The sequence below is a fragment of the Cucurbita pepo genome, chromosome 7 (genome assembly GCF_057944985.1).
Source record: "Cucurbita pepo subsp. pepo isolate OVF chromosome 7, ASM5794498v1, whole genome shotgun sequence".
NCBI lineage: Eukaryota > Viridiplantae > Streptophyta > Magnoliopsida > Cucurbitales > Cucurbitaceae > Cucurbita > Cucurbita pepo.
Window position 1 is genome coordinate 4,402,136 of NC_141804.1, and position 14,981 is coordinate 4,417,116.

The 14,981-nt window shown below is 36.1% G+C and overlaps 2 pseudogenes; both read right to left on the reverse strand.

The window, feature by feature from the left end:
- Nucleotides 1-7,958: 7,958 nt before the first annotated feature.
- LOC147791628 (putative carbohydrate esterase At4g34215 pseudogene) lies at nt 7,959-9,083 on the reverse strand (annotated as a pseudogene).
- Nucleotides 9,084-13,501: 4,418 nt separating this feature from the next.
- Nucleotides 13,502-14,500, reverse strand: LOC147791629 (putative carbohydrate esterase At4g34215 pseudogene; annotated as a pseudogene).
- Between the last annotated feature and the right edge of the window lie 481 nt (nt 14,501-14,981).

Here is a 14,981-nt window from a genome sequence, read left to right on the forward strand (position 1 = left end):
ATGTGTTTGTCGCATAACCCCGATAGGGGGTCACTTACTGAGTATTCTAGAAATACTCAAGCCTCGTGCTACTTTACTTTTGCAGATAAGGGCAAGGTACCCATGTGACAATGACGGCGGCATCGTACACCCCGGGACCGTGGCACATGCATAGGGTAGTTGGTTGTTTTTTTTTTTTTTCCATTTGGTAGTCTAGGCTGAATCTGATTGCATCATTAGAATACGTTAGTATAGGATGAAATGTATTTGCATAATAAACCATAGGGTAGAATAAAATATTCATTTCGGGTTTTGTTACGTTTCCTTTCTTTCAATAATGTTTTCTCTTCTTTCCTTGTAATCACTTTTTCTCTTAGGTAATAAAAGGCGAGTGCGAGTCGCATTTATGAATAGGGCCCATTAAATGTATATTCCGCATCTCAAAGTATAGTAATGACCTTAGATTAAATAGGTAAAATATTAGGGTCGTTACAAAACGATATTTATCACTTTTTTTAGATCATTTGCATGTTTATTTGAAGATCAAATAAACTTCGATTCGCATCTTTTTCTTAACCCATTTTTTTTAGATCATTTGCATGTTTATTTGAAGATCAAATAAACTTCGATTCGCATCTTTTTCTTAACCCATCTAAATCTAGAAGCGTTGTGTTTGATATTTTTTTTTTCTCATAATCTACGTTTTTTTCTAGAAGCGTTGTGTTTGATATTTTTTCTTAACCCATCTAAATCTAGAAGCGTGCTTTTTTCTTAACCCATCTAAATCTAGAAGCGTTGTAATCTAGAAGCGTGCTTTTTTCTTAAACCATCTAAATCAAGAAGCGTTGTAATTTAGAAGCGTGCTTTTTCCTTAACCCATCTAAATCAAGAAGCGTTGTGTTTGATATTTTTTCTATATTTTTTTTATTTTTTTATTTTTTTCTCATAATTACACTTGTTGAAGATAACTTTTAAATTTCCCGCCCGAAATCTGTAAAAAGGTTACGATTGTGATTATAAACATCTTTATCATTTTTTTTAGATCATTTGCATGTTTATTTGAAGATCAAATAAACTTAAGATTAAATAAATATGTCAACAATAGAATTCAAACCTATGCACAAAGAACTCAATTGATTTCAAAATTAGCGACTCAAGCACATCAACATTGGTTAGAAAGAACTATTTTTAATTTCATAAATTATGTAAAAGTCAAATGGTCAATTTGACTTATTCTTTTCTGGAGATTAAAGAGGATCGAGAATAAATCCCGTCCACAAACGTCTTTTGTCGGAAGACTATAAATACCCTCAATATGTTATGTAAAATTCAGATTCGTGGATGAATGTAATTCAGATCTAAAATTGAGACGTTTTCTTAGAAATCCGAGCATCATATTCGCCATTTCTAAGTTTCAAGCAATTCTTGTGGTAGAATTGCACCCGAGCCATTCAATCAAGCCTTGATCAAGTTCGATTGTGGAGTGACTCAATTTATTACAAGGTTTCCAAATCTTGCTTCTAGATCTTCGATCGTAAGTGGTAATCTAATTCTAGCCTTATCTCTTAGTTGATCCAAATTTCGTATAATTTCATATAAGAAGGTGTTAATTACTTTGATTCAAGGGTTCTTACCTCAAGAAAAGCTTGGATCGTTGGGCGGAGGATTAGGGTTGCCTTCTCAGTTACAAACTCTCCCTCTTTCATCCTCAAAATTCTAATGCCCAATTAAACCTTCTTTAGGTTTGGTATGGATCTGATTTAGTTATTTGAATTAGATTTGATTTAGTTATTTGATTTAGATTTTGTTTTCGATGTATTGTATAACAATAGATAATAGCCAATTTCATTCTTCAATAGAATAGAATGAGAGATAGTCATGCCCTAAACTCAGCCAAGTTAAAACTAGAAGCAACAGTCCTTTACGTGTCATTATAAAAGTATGTCGATGGAGAGTTCATTTGTTCAGCCTGCAATTCCGAAATTTGATGGGTAGTATGATCATTGGGCGATGCTCATGGAAAACTTTTTGCGTTCAAAATGGTACTGGGATTTGGTGGAGAATGGGATTCCTGCAACAACAGAAGACATCATTTTCACAAATGCAGTTTTCACCGATGCCTAGAAGCAGCACATTGAAGATCAGAAGTTGAAAGATTTGAAAGCAAAAAATTATTTATTTCAAGCATTAGATCATTCGATCTTGGAGACAATCCTCAACAAGGATACACTAAAGAAAATATGGGATTCTATGAAGCAGAAGTATCAAGGTACAGGTAAAGTGTGCACATTTGCAAGTTCTTCGGAAGGAGTTTGAAATGCTTCACATGAAGGCAGGAGAATCTGTGAATGAGTATTTTCCTCGGACCCTTAGCATAGCCAACAAGATGAATCTAAATGGTGAGAACAAAGAAGATGTTGAAGTAGTTGAAAAAACCTGAGATCTATGACTCCCAAGTTTAATTATATTGTGTGTTCCATTGAGGAGTCCAAGGATACAACCATCTTAACCATGGATGAGTTGCAAAGCAACCTGCTTGTGCATGAACAATGCAGAGTTCTCATGTTGAAGAAGAACACACTTTGAAGATCACTCATGGTGAACAATCTAGAGGAAGGGGTCAAGGTCGTGGGAAGTTTTAGAGGCAGAGGAAGGGGACGAGACAGACAAACCTTCAATAGGGCCACAGTGGAGTGCTATAATTGTCACAAGCTAGGACATTTTCAATGGGAATGTCAAAGCAAGGAGAAGGAGGCAAACTATGCAGAGACACAAGAAGAGATGTTGCTGACGGCTTACGTGAATATGAATAAGGCCAATAGAGAAGATATGTGGTTCATTGACTTGGGATGTAGCAATCATATGTGTGGGAAGAAGGAATATTTTTTAGGTTTTGATGGAAGTTTCAGAGATTCAATGAAGCTGGGTAACAACTCGAGCATGGTTGTAACAGGAAAGGGTAATGTACGGCTACAAGTGAATGAAATCATACAGATAATCACAGGAGTGTTCTATGTGCCAGAGCTGAAGAACAATTTGTTGAGTATTAGAAAATTGCAAGCAAAGGTGCTTAACATTTTGTTTCAAAAGGGAACGTGCAAGGTGTTTCATCCTGAGAGAGGCTTAATCATGGAGACAAAGATGTCTTCGAATCGAATGTTTGTACTACATGCTATATCTTAGCCTGTAGCATCAACTTGTTTCAATACAATCACAGAAGATATTGAGCAACTTTGGCACTGTAGATATGGACATTTGGACATTAAAGGATTAAAGACTCTTTAGCAAAAGATGATGGTGGATGGTTTACCACAGCTCAAGTCAACATTGAGACTGTGTAAAAATTGTCTGGTGAGTAAGCAACAAAGGCACTCGTTTCCAAAAAGGAGCACATAGTGAGCTTTAAAAATTCTCCAATTGGTGCATGCTGATATTTGTGGACCGATCAAACCCATCTCAAGCAGCAAGAAAAGGTACTTGATTACTTTCAGATGAATTGAGTAGAAAAAAACATGGGTTTATTTCTTAATAGAAAAATCAGAAGCCTTTGCTGCATTTAAAAACTTTAAAATTCATGTCGAGAAGAAAACAAACTCATTTATTAAAGCCTTACAAACTGATCGAGGAGGAGAGTTTACATCACAAGAATTCACCAATTTTTGTGATGTAAATAGTATACAAAGACAACTGACAGTTGCATACACGCCACAGTAGAACGGAGTTGCGGAACGAAAAAATAGAACTGTTATGAATATGGTTCGTAGTATGATTTTAGAAAAGAAAATTCAGAAAAGTTTCTGGCTTGAAGTAGTCAACTGGACTCTGTATGTACTGAATCGAAGTCAAACATTGGCTGTTAAAAAAACAAAACTCGAGAAGAAGCTTCGAGTGGAGTCAAACCTTCAGTTGAGCATTTTAGAGTTTTTGGATGTATCTCTCTTGTTCATGTGCCTGACAATAGAAGAACTAAGTTGGATGATAAGAGTTTGAGTTGTGTTTTGCTGGGAGTTAGTGAAAAGTCAAAGGCTTAAAGACTCTATGATCCAACTTCACAAAGGATCATAATAAGTAGGGATGTTGTATCCGAGGAAGATAAGAGTTGTGACTGGGATAAGACCTATGAAGAATCCATTATGTGCGATCTGGAATGGGGTGATCAAGAGGAGGTAGTAGATGTTTGCGATGAAAATGAAGAAGGGAGCGAATCTAATATAGAAGTTGCAGAGGAAAATATTTTCTCTGACTCTTTGGCTGAAGCAAGCTCTCCTAGCTCGAATATGGGGAGGAATAGGAGACCACCCGTCTGGATGAGAAACTATGCAACAGGAGAAAATCTTTCTGAATAAGATAATGAAGCTCACTTGACCATGTCTATCACTATTGATCCTGTAAACTTTGAAGACGCATTGAAGAGTGAGAAATGGAGGCAAGCTATAGATCTGGAAATAGAAGAAATAAACAGAAATGACACATGAGAATTGATAGAGTTACCTGAGGGCGGAAAGAAGGTTGGAGTAAAATGGATTTATAAGACGAAATTCAATGAAAATGGAGAAGTCGACAAATACAAGGCTAGGCTTGTAGCCAAGGGGTATACTCAACAGCATGGGGTAGACTATACTGAAGTATTTGCACCAGTTGCGCGCATGGAGACAATTCGTTTGGTGGTAAAACTTGCAGCTCAAAGAGGCTGGTCCATCTATCAGCTGGACGTGAAATCTACATTTCTAAATGGTGATTTGAATGAAGAGATCTTTGTGGAGCAACCTTATGGATATGTGCGAAAGGGACATGAGCAGAAGGTTTACAAGTTAAAGAAGGCACTATATGGGCTTAAGCAAGCTCCACGTGCTTGGTATAGCCGTATAGAAGCCAATTTTATGAAGGAAGGTTTTGAGAAATGTGACTATGAGCATACTTTTTTCATCTAGAGAGGAAAAGAAGCCAAAGTATTAATTGTAAGTCTCTATGTTGATGATCTCAGGTTTACTGGAAATGATGAATTAATGTTTACCGAGTTTAAAAATTCCATGAAAAATGAGTTTGACATGACAGATCTTGGTAAGATGAGATATTTTCTTAGCTTTGAAGTCTTACAAAAATCTAGTGATATTTTTATAAGTCAGAAGAAGTATGCTTTGGAGGTGCTGAAATAGTTTGGAATGGACAAAAGTAATTCTGTTCATAATCCTATTGTCCCTGGATGCAAACTTATGAAAGATGAAGATGGAATAAACGTGGACAAAACTTATCTCACAACTCGACCTGGCATAATGTTTGTAGCGAGTCTAATTAGTAGATATATGGAGAATCCCACTGAGCTTCATTTACCCACAACAAAATGGGTACTACATTATTTGAAGGAAACATCTGGGCTCAGAATTTTCTATCGAAAAGGAGGAGATGATGATTTTGTTGCATACACAGTGATTATGTTGGAATTTGGATGAGAGAAAGAGCACTTCAGGCTATGTGTTTTTATTGAGTTCTGGAGCAGTATTATGGTCATCAAAGAAACAACCAATAGTAAGTCCTTCCACAGAGGCAAAATTCATAGCTGCAGCTTCATGTGCATGCCACGCAGTATGGTTAAAAGGGTGTTGGAAAAGCTGTCAGAATCAAGACAAGTCAACTATTATTTGCTATCAAGCTTTCAAAAAATCGAGTAATGCACGGTCGGAGTTGGTGCATTGTGGCACATAGGACCTATTAGTTGATGTGATGACTAAACCACTAAAATTGGATGCTTTCTTGAAGACATATATTTCAAGTCATGAAGTTAGAATTGTTCAAATAAGATGATCCACTGAAACTATTAATGAACACACCTATTTATTTTAAGTAAAAATTTTTGACAATATAGAAACTGCAAATTTTCTTTATTATTATTATTTAGTATGCATTACAAAAATTTCCCGCTATAGAGCCGGAAGGAATAATTAGACGAAAAATACTATTTAATTTTGGTATCAATCATAAAAAAGCCAGTCTACAAGTGGATCAAGTAAAATAAGACTTCTTTGTATTAAATTCGTTTATTACGAATCATTAAACAATTCATTTTTTTTTTTTTACAAAATAACATTTTATATATTTTTTTTGTTTCTAATCGAATAATTTTTCATTTTGATAGTTGTATTAGGAGTATACTATATTTTTTTTGTTTCTAATCGAATAATTTTTCATTTTGATAGCTGTATTAGGAGTATACTATAATTTATAGAAAAAATGGATATAAACGGAGTACTATTTGTGTTCAGGAATTGTTAGGTTTGATTTAGATTTGATTTAGTTATTTGAATTAGATCTGAATTTACATTTCCTTATTTCTCTCGATTTTCTTGTATTTCTAGTTTTCTCTCTATTCTTAATATTCTCTTGTCTATTTTTGTCTATTTTCTTGTATTTCTAGTTTTCTCTCTATTCTTAATATTCTCGTCTATTTTTGTCTATTTTCCTTACCCAAGTTGTTACATTGTCTCGTTGGGAATGATTTCTCGGGTTCCCTGTCCTTGTACATGTTTTCAACAATTAGGGTCATCCTTGATGGGTGAAAAGCTCAGGTGAGTGGGGAGAAATTTCTCGGGTTCCCTGTCCTTGTACATGTTTTCAACAATTAGGGTCATCCTTGATGGGTGAAAAGCTCAGGTGAGTGGGGAGAAATAACTTATTTAGTCTCGCTAGAACGTCACGATCCCCGACCTTATTACGTCAACAAACACACCATATAAACCAGCTGGATCCTCGTACAATCAGGATATAACACATCCGGGTTGAAAAGGATTCAGTTTTGTTTTAAGGTATTTTTACCTAGGGGAATTATGCCAATTTCACATTGCATATTACCCCTAAAACAACCTCCTTTGCTCTATCAAGTTTTTGCCCTGAAAGACAATTACACACAATTTAATTTGTGCTTTCCTTGCAAGAAAACATATTAATTTGTGCTTTCAACAATTAGGGTCATCCTAGAGCTACCCCGCCCCTGTTGTTTCACCCTCTTGAGGTTTAATGGTCACAACTAGGGCTTTGTCATCCCTAAGGTTTAATGGTCACAACTAGGACTTTGTCATCCAATAGAGTGTAATTACAAGCACGTGACTGTGGTTTTTAGAAAATTCTAGAAGGTTCATGAAAATCTTGAATATATCCTTAGGCCCTAACTTGGTTTAGATTCCATTTTTGTCTTACAACAACTCGAAGATGGTTAGGCCTTACAAAAAGTAGTAGATCATTTGGAAGATGTTTAGGCCGTAACATTATAAAGAGTTCTAAGGACATTTTGGTCATTTCTCCCTAATTTTTGGTTTAGACTTTGATATAAAGTTACATGATATTTGGAGGTCATTTATATCATGAATTGAAAATAAAGTTACTTAAGAGCAAATCGATCGGTTAATACTAAAATTTTGCTTATTAGGATTTATAGTCATTATATTTTAATCCTTTTTCTTACTTTATAATAAAATTTTAAACAACATTTTCATTTATAAATACCTCTCCGGACGAAGGGCTATCGATTCATTAGAAATTGAGAAGTAAGAAAATAATATCTTCCACCAAGACATTCACCCCTAAAGCAGAAGCCCTTTTGAAAGAACCTATATAGGAACAGCCCTTTTGAAAGAAACTAATTCAAGAAACTAATTTAAGAACAGATGAAACGCTTTCTACTTCAAGACCAAGTATTAAAATTTGGTATTATTTGTTTTTAATTGGTGCAATCAACCATTTCACAAAAATTAATATTTAGAACAACTTAAATATTCTTTAATTACTGCATTATTCTAAAAAAAAAAAATTAACGTGGAGAATTTCATTTGCCCATTAAATAGGTGTCTTGAATCTAGGTTACCATTTTGATTTTAAACTTTTGTTTTTTTGGTTCAATAATAAACAAAATTCGATTATATTTTTGATTATTTAAATAAAGAAAACACTTCTACCTAATATTAAATATGTTAAGGTTCAAATAGACGTGATTTAAATGTTTTTATTGAGATAGAATAATAGATCAATCAATCGAGATTAGAGAATGACACATAATAAGATCATAGTAAATGACCATAGTGGGCGAGATATGTGTCTGCCAACCATTTACCCAAAACAATCTCTGTTTCCGTGTTAAAATGACCATGATCCCAGGAAAAGCCTTCAAATGTGGTCAAGTTTATAGGCAACTCCCAAGAGTCGATAGTAATGATGTCTGGAAGCTCTTTTTGGACGGCATCTTCAGCTGCTCTCACTGCCGGCAAGTTATGAGTATCGTGCTTCATAAAAAAGTCATACATGGATATCTTAACAATAATGACCGGTAAAAATCTAGGTTTTATATCATTGCGGATGTCGGTGATGAACTTCTTTAAGTTGTCTTTGTATCTTTGAGCGGTGTCATTCATAGCCGCATCGCTTTCTCCTTGATACCAAAACAAAGCACGCACAACTCCACCTTCTTTTTCTGATGTTTTAATTCGTTCAATGAAATTTTGGTAAAAAGTTGCACTAGGATTGCTAGGGTTTTTTATCCATTGTTCAATTAAAGTGCCACCTCTAGCACAAGGAACTAAACCCACGGTGCCTGCCTTTTGTCCAGCTTTTTCTTTGAACTGGTGAGCAAACGGTATCCCCGGACCAATCCCTGGAGTGTGACTAATGTCAATCCCCAAATGGAGAGGTTCATGTGCTATCTCCCATTGGCGCTCAGGGTTCAACCGTAGGATGGATGGGTCGGATTGACACTCTAATGGGACCTTTCCATCCCACACAAGTTTTCCGTTTTGAATTTTCTCTACCCCACCTCGACCAGCCATGTTGCTCTGACCGGCCAGGATGAATATGTTGGTGGGAGAAGTAGCCCCTGAAAGGGAAGGGCTAAACAATATCATACACAACAAGATTGATAGTTTCAGCAAAACCATTTTGACCCTTTCTGTCTGTGCAAATAGACACCGAAGAAAGTATTAAAAGAATTAAAAGCTACTTTTTCTTGTCGGGAAGAATTGATAACTTTTTGTGTCTGTTTGCACAGACACAACTACTCTCCCGTTCAAATTCTTATCACTCTCCTATTTTATAATTGATCTATGCCTCTTCATTCCTTGGTTAGTGATCCTCACTTTTTATACTTAATTTTGATTCTATTTTAAGTATTATTTAAGTTTCAAAATCAATTTCAATCGATCAATATTTGTGGATGGGAGTATTTTTCGATCTTAATCATCTTAGATCACACCTAATTTGTTTAATAAAACTTCAACCTTGTATCTCTTTTCACCAGTCTTGTCTTACATGTCTTTTTCTATAGAATAAAAGACGAGATCTTTTGACATTAAAATATATTAGCTTAATTCACGAGGTAAATAAATATTTTCTCATTTCTAGGCCAAAAATAGATTTACCCTTTTGTTTTAAATCTTAAGATTTTGATTGGAGAAATTTAAATTGATTATTTATTTATTTTTTTAATTTGAAGAATGTGTAAATATCTATGTTAATTTAATAAAAATTTAATAAGAGTTTTTGGGTGATATAATTTGTATCAAATTAGGTTTCCTTACTCCATGAGAGAAATATATATGTGAATATTTTGACTTTGTTTTTCATTTATTAATGTGTCGTGTTAATGCAAATTATAAATTTGTGAAAGATAATGTCACGACCTAAAACAAAGGAATATTAATGTGATGTTCCACATTGATTGGAGAGGAGGACAAAACATCATTTACAAAGATGTGGAAACCTTCCACTAGCAGACACATTTTAAAGCCTTTAGGAGAAGTCCGAAAGGGAAAACTCAAAGAGGACAATATCTGCTAGCAGTGCGCCTGGGTCGTTACAAATGGTATCAGAGCCAAACACCGGACGTTGTGCCAGCCTTCTCGCAATTCCCCGAAGAGGGATAGACACGAGGCAGTGTGCCAATAAGGACGCTGGGACCCAAAGGGGGTGAATTGTGATGTCCCACATTGATTGGGGAGGAGGACAAAACACCATTTACAAGAGTGTGGAAACCTTCCTCTAACATACGTGTTTTTTTTTTAAGCCTTGAGGGGAAGCCCAAAAAAAAAAAAAAAACCTGAAAAAGACAATATTTACTAGCGGTGGGCCTAGGTCGTTACAATTACTAAAAATAAAACAATAAAATAGATAGCAAAACTTGTTAGAGGGTGGTGTTCATTTTCTAAGGTGACATGCATATTACTTTTATGAAAAATAAGCTTTACAATTTGATTTTTTTGTCTCATTCTATTATTTTGAACCGTTTTAGCCTCGTTTTTGCTTTTTAAGACGATATTAGAAGATTTAAGTTTTGTTGGCTCCACAAATAAACTCTAAGCTCGTTCTTCTAAATGGATGAATATTGTAGGTTAAATTAAACCAAGTAAAACTAAAACTAAACATAGGAGAGTCTAAACCGTCAATGAGCTAGATTTGATGAGCTTTTTTGTGCATCAACTACACGTACTCTATGGCTTTATTTATGTGCTATTATTTATGTTATGTGATATGAATGAACAATATGATGTATTTATGTGCTATTAAAACTAAAACTAAACACAGGAGAGTCTAAACCGTCAATGAGCTAGATTTGATGAGCTTTTTTGTGCATCAACCACACGTACTCTATGGCTTTATTTATGTGCTATTATTTATGTTATGTGATATGAATGAACAATATGATGTATGTATGTAATTTCTTTTTATCTCCATGTTTATGCCCTTCGAGACACTATGATATATCGTGTTTGATAAGAATGAATGAAATACCTTGGATATGTCTGTACGTCTCGTATAGAATTTACAACATGACTAATACGGAAGTATTGCTTCCATTGTTTCATTGAACGATGATATCGTACATGTTTAATAGGACCTCATACATGCAATATTATTCGTGTTTCTTTCTTTTCTATTATCGGTTTTCAGTAATGTGAATGTGAACTAGTCCATAGTCAAGTGACGTACAGAGAAGTATTATGCATTCAACTCTAACCGGAAGAGGAAGTAGAGCCCAAGGAATAAATTAGGTCCTAAGATAAATAAATATAAATATGTCAACAACAGAATTCGAACCTACGCGCGAATAGCTCAATTAATTTCAAACCTGTCGCATTAGCGACTCAAGCACATCAACATTTGTTAAAAAAAACTATTTTTAATTTCATAAATTATGTAAAAGTCAAATGGTCAATTTGACTTATTCTTTTGTGGAGATTAAAGATGATCGAGAATAAATCCCGTCCACAGACGTCTTTTGTCGGGAGACTATAAATACCCACAATATGTTATGTAAAATTCAGATTCATGGATGAATGTAATTCAGATCTCAAATTGAGACGTTTTCTTAGAAATCCGAGCATCATATTCGTCATTTCTAAGTTTCAAGCAATTCTTGTGGTAGAATTGCACCCGAGCCATTCAATCCAGCCTTGATCAAGTTCGATTGTGGAGTGAGTCAATTTAGAACAAGGTTTCCAAATCTTGCTTCTAATCTTAGATAATCTAATTCTAGCCTTATCTCTTAGTTGATCCAAATTTCGTATAAGGAGGTGTTAATTACTTTGATTCAAGGGTTTTTGCTTCAACAAAAACTTATATCGTTGGGCTGAGGATTAGAGTTGCCTTATCAATTTGGTATCAGAGCCTATGTTTAGATCTTTGTGGCCGACTCTTCTAGAATTGATTTTATCTCTGATTTCTGCTATTGTTTATCTTTTCTTTAAATCTGTCCATTTATTTTCTTGTCGTCCTTTCCGCCATTATTCATCAACTTTTCACTTTGTTCTCATTTTCTTCCTAAAGATCACGTTGAGATCTTGGAAAAAAAATCTTATCATATTTGTTCTTACGATTGTGATTATAAACGTGTAACGGAACCAAAAAAAAATGAGGGTCGTCGGCAGAGCCGAAAACTCCGGCGAACGCTGGAGTTTTCGCTCGCACATGACCCACAAAGGGCGGCCGAGGGCTGGGATGCCACAAATCGCGTCCCCGACCTTCAGCCACCCTGAAAGAACCTGCAAAGAAACGAAAACGGTGAGGAAAAAGGAGAGAGAACAGAAAACCGACGGAACTCCGGCGAAGCCGAACCGTACGAATCGACGTCAAAAACCCCCATTTTATACCACAAAAGTACTCCCATAACCCTTTACACACATCAGGAGTAGGTTTCAGACGAATCCCGTACGCGGAACACCGTCGGCAAGGAAGACGGAACAGCGGACTTCTGAGCTTCTCCAGATCCAGGAGTGAGAGGCCCTTACAACGAAATCTGTACCAAAAATGGGGTTAGGGTGAAGGATAATCTTGGGAATGGAGGAAAAAAGAGGGAAAAAGAACGTCGGGACGACGTTGTCGAGGAGAGAGAGAGATCGCCGGAAAATCGCGCAGGTAGTCGGGCGAAGAGGACGAAGTCCGACCCGAGATCCGGATCCGACAACCCGTACCGAACCCTGCCCCTTCGATAGGCCCAAAACCCACGTTACCCGCGGCCCAAACACCCGGCCTTCACCCGCGAGCCGGCCCATCACCGCACGGCCCGTCACCCACGTTCAGCCCGAGACCCGCGAGCGACCCGTTAACCCGCGCCTCGACCCGAGATGCCTGCACACGCGTCGCTCTCTGATTGTGCCATGTGGCACGTCTGCAGCGTGGCTCCTCTCGGCTCAGGCGTCTTAATCGGCTCGACGGCGGCTCCTCGGCTCCAGCAGCTTATTCGGCTCGAGAAACCTGTTTCCAACCCGTTTGACACCGTTCCGACCCTCCTGGACCTAGTTTCTGCCCTGTTTAAGGTAAAAGGGAACATTTTAAGGTCGTATTTCAAAAATTCTAGTTGGGAATTTATTATTATTTGTGAAATACTAACGAAAGTGACTCATGAACCAATAGGAACCAACCACCAACGGAAGCGTAGAACGTCCACGAGGAGCTAGGAGCTTACGTTATATTCTAGGGAGTACTTCGGCTAAGGCCTACCAAGTAAGTGGCTCACCTGTCGTAGGTTACGCGTTAATTGCTGTATGTTGGCACGTGCCCGTGGATATGCACGTGTCATTAAAGGAACAACCCTTTTGAAAGAAACTAATTCAAGAAACTAATTCAAGAAACTAATTCAAGAAACTAATTCAAGAAACTAATTCAAGAAACTAATTCAAGAAACTAATTCAAGAACCTAATTCAAGAACCTAATTCAAGAACTGATGGAACACTTTCTACTTCAAGACCAAGTATTAAAATTTGGTATTATTTGTTTTTAATTGGTGCAATCAACCATTTCACAAAAATTAATATTTAGAACAACTTAAATATTCTTTAATTACTGCATTATTCTAAAAAAAAAAAAAATTAACGTGGAGAATTTCATTTGCCCATTAAATAGGTGTCTTGAATCTAGGTTACCATTTTGATTTTAAACTTTTGTTTTTTTGGTTCAATAATAAACAAAATTCGATTATATTTTTGATTATTTAAATAAAGAAAACACTTCTACCTAATATTAAATATGTTAAGGTTCAAATAGACGTGATTTAAATGTTTTTATTGAGATAGAATAATAGATCAATCAATCGAGATTAGAGAATGACACATAATAAGATCATAGTAAATGACCATAGTGGGCGAGATATGTGTCTGCCAACCATTTACCCAAAACAATCTCTGTTTCCGTGTTAAAATGACCATGATCCCAGGAAAAGCCTTCAAATGTGGTCAAGTTTATAGGCAACTCCCAAGAGTCGATAGTAATGATGTCTGGAAGCTCTTTTTGGACGGCATCTTCAGCTGCTCTCACTGCCGGCAAGTTATGAGTATCGTGCTTCATAAAAAAGTCATACATGGATATCTTAACAATAATGACCGGTAAAAATCTAGGTTTTATATCATTGCGGATGTCGGTGATGAACTTCTTTAAGTTGTCTTTGTATCTTTGAGCGGTGTCATTCATAGCCGCATCGCTTTCTCCTTGATACCAAAACAAAGCACGCACAACTCCACCTTCTTTTTCTGATGTTTTAATTCGTTCAATGAAATTTTGGTAAAAAGTTGCACTAGGATTGCTAGGGTTTTTTATCCATTGTTCAATTAAAGTGCCACCTCTAGCACAAGGAACTAAACCCACGGTGCCTGCCTTTTGTCCAGCTTTTTCTTTGAACTGGTGAGCAAACGGTATCCCCGGACCAATCCCTGGAGTGTGACTAATGTCAATCCCCAAATGGAGAGGTTCATGTGCTATCTCCCATTGGCGCTCAGGGTTCAACCGTAGGATGGATGGGTCGGATTGACACTCCAATGAGACCTTTCCATCCCACACAAGTTTCCCGTTTTGAATTTTCTCTACCCCACCTCGACCAGCCATGTTGCTCTGACCGGCCAGGATGAATATGTTGGTTGGAGAAGTAGCCCCTGAAAGGGAAGGGCTAAACAATATCATACACAACAAGATTGATAGTTTCAGCAAAACCAGAGAGGATTTTAGGAAAGAAAAGAAAGTTAGAACAGTTTGAAGATGGCAAGTACGGTTCATATGGCAATGGCAAAATTGAAAGGCTAAACAGAATTAGAGTTAAAAGAAAGAAGAAAAAAAAAACAAAAGAGAAAGGATTTTAGGAAAGAAAAGAAAGTTAGAACGGTTTGAAAATGGCAAGTACCGTAAATAGAATTAAAATATGACATAGAAGAGAAATAAGTGATAGAAGAAGATATGAGAAATTGTTATATTTGTATCTATAGGATATAACATTAAATGTTGAATTATCCAAGTCAGTTGAAATATTAATAATATTGACATATTATTAATTTAAGCTTTAAGTTTTATTATCCTATATAATTTAGAAACAATGAAAACATGGAATTCGATTTTTATTGAGACCGTTTAGAGCAGTTTTTTACACGGTTAGTTGGATTATTAATTAAAATGTGAAATACTAACAAAATGTGACGAACGATGCGATAGGAAGCAAACCTTGGCAACATTTGGTGTAGTTCTCGAGGGGGAGCTTACATAA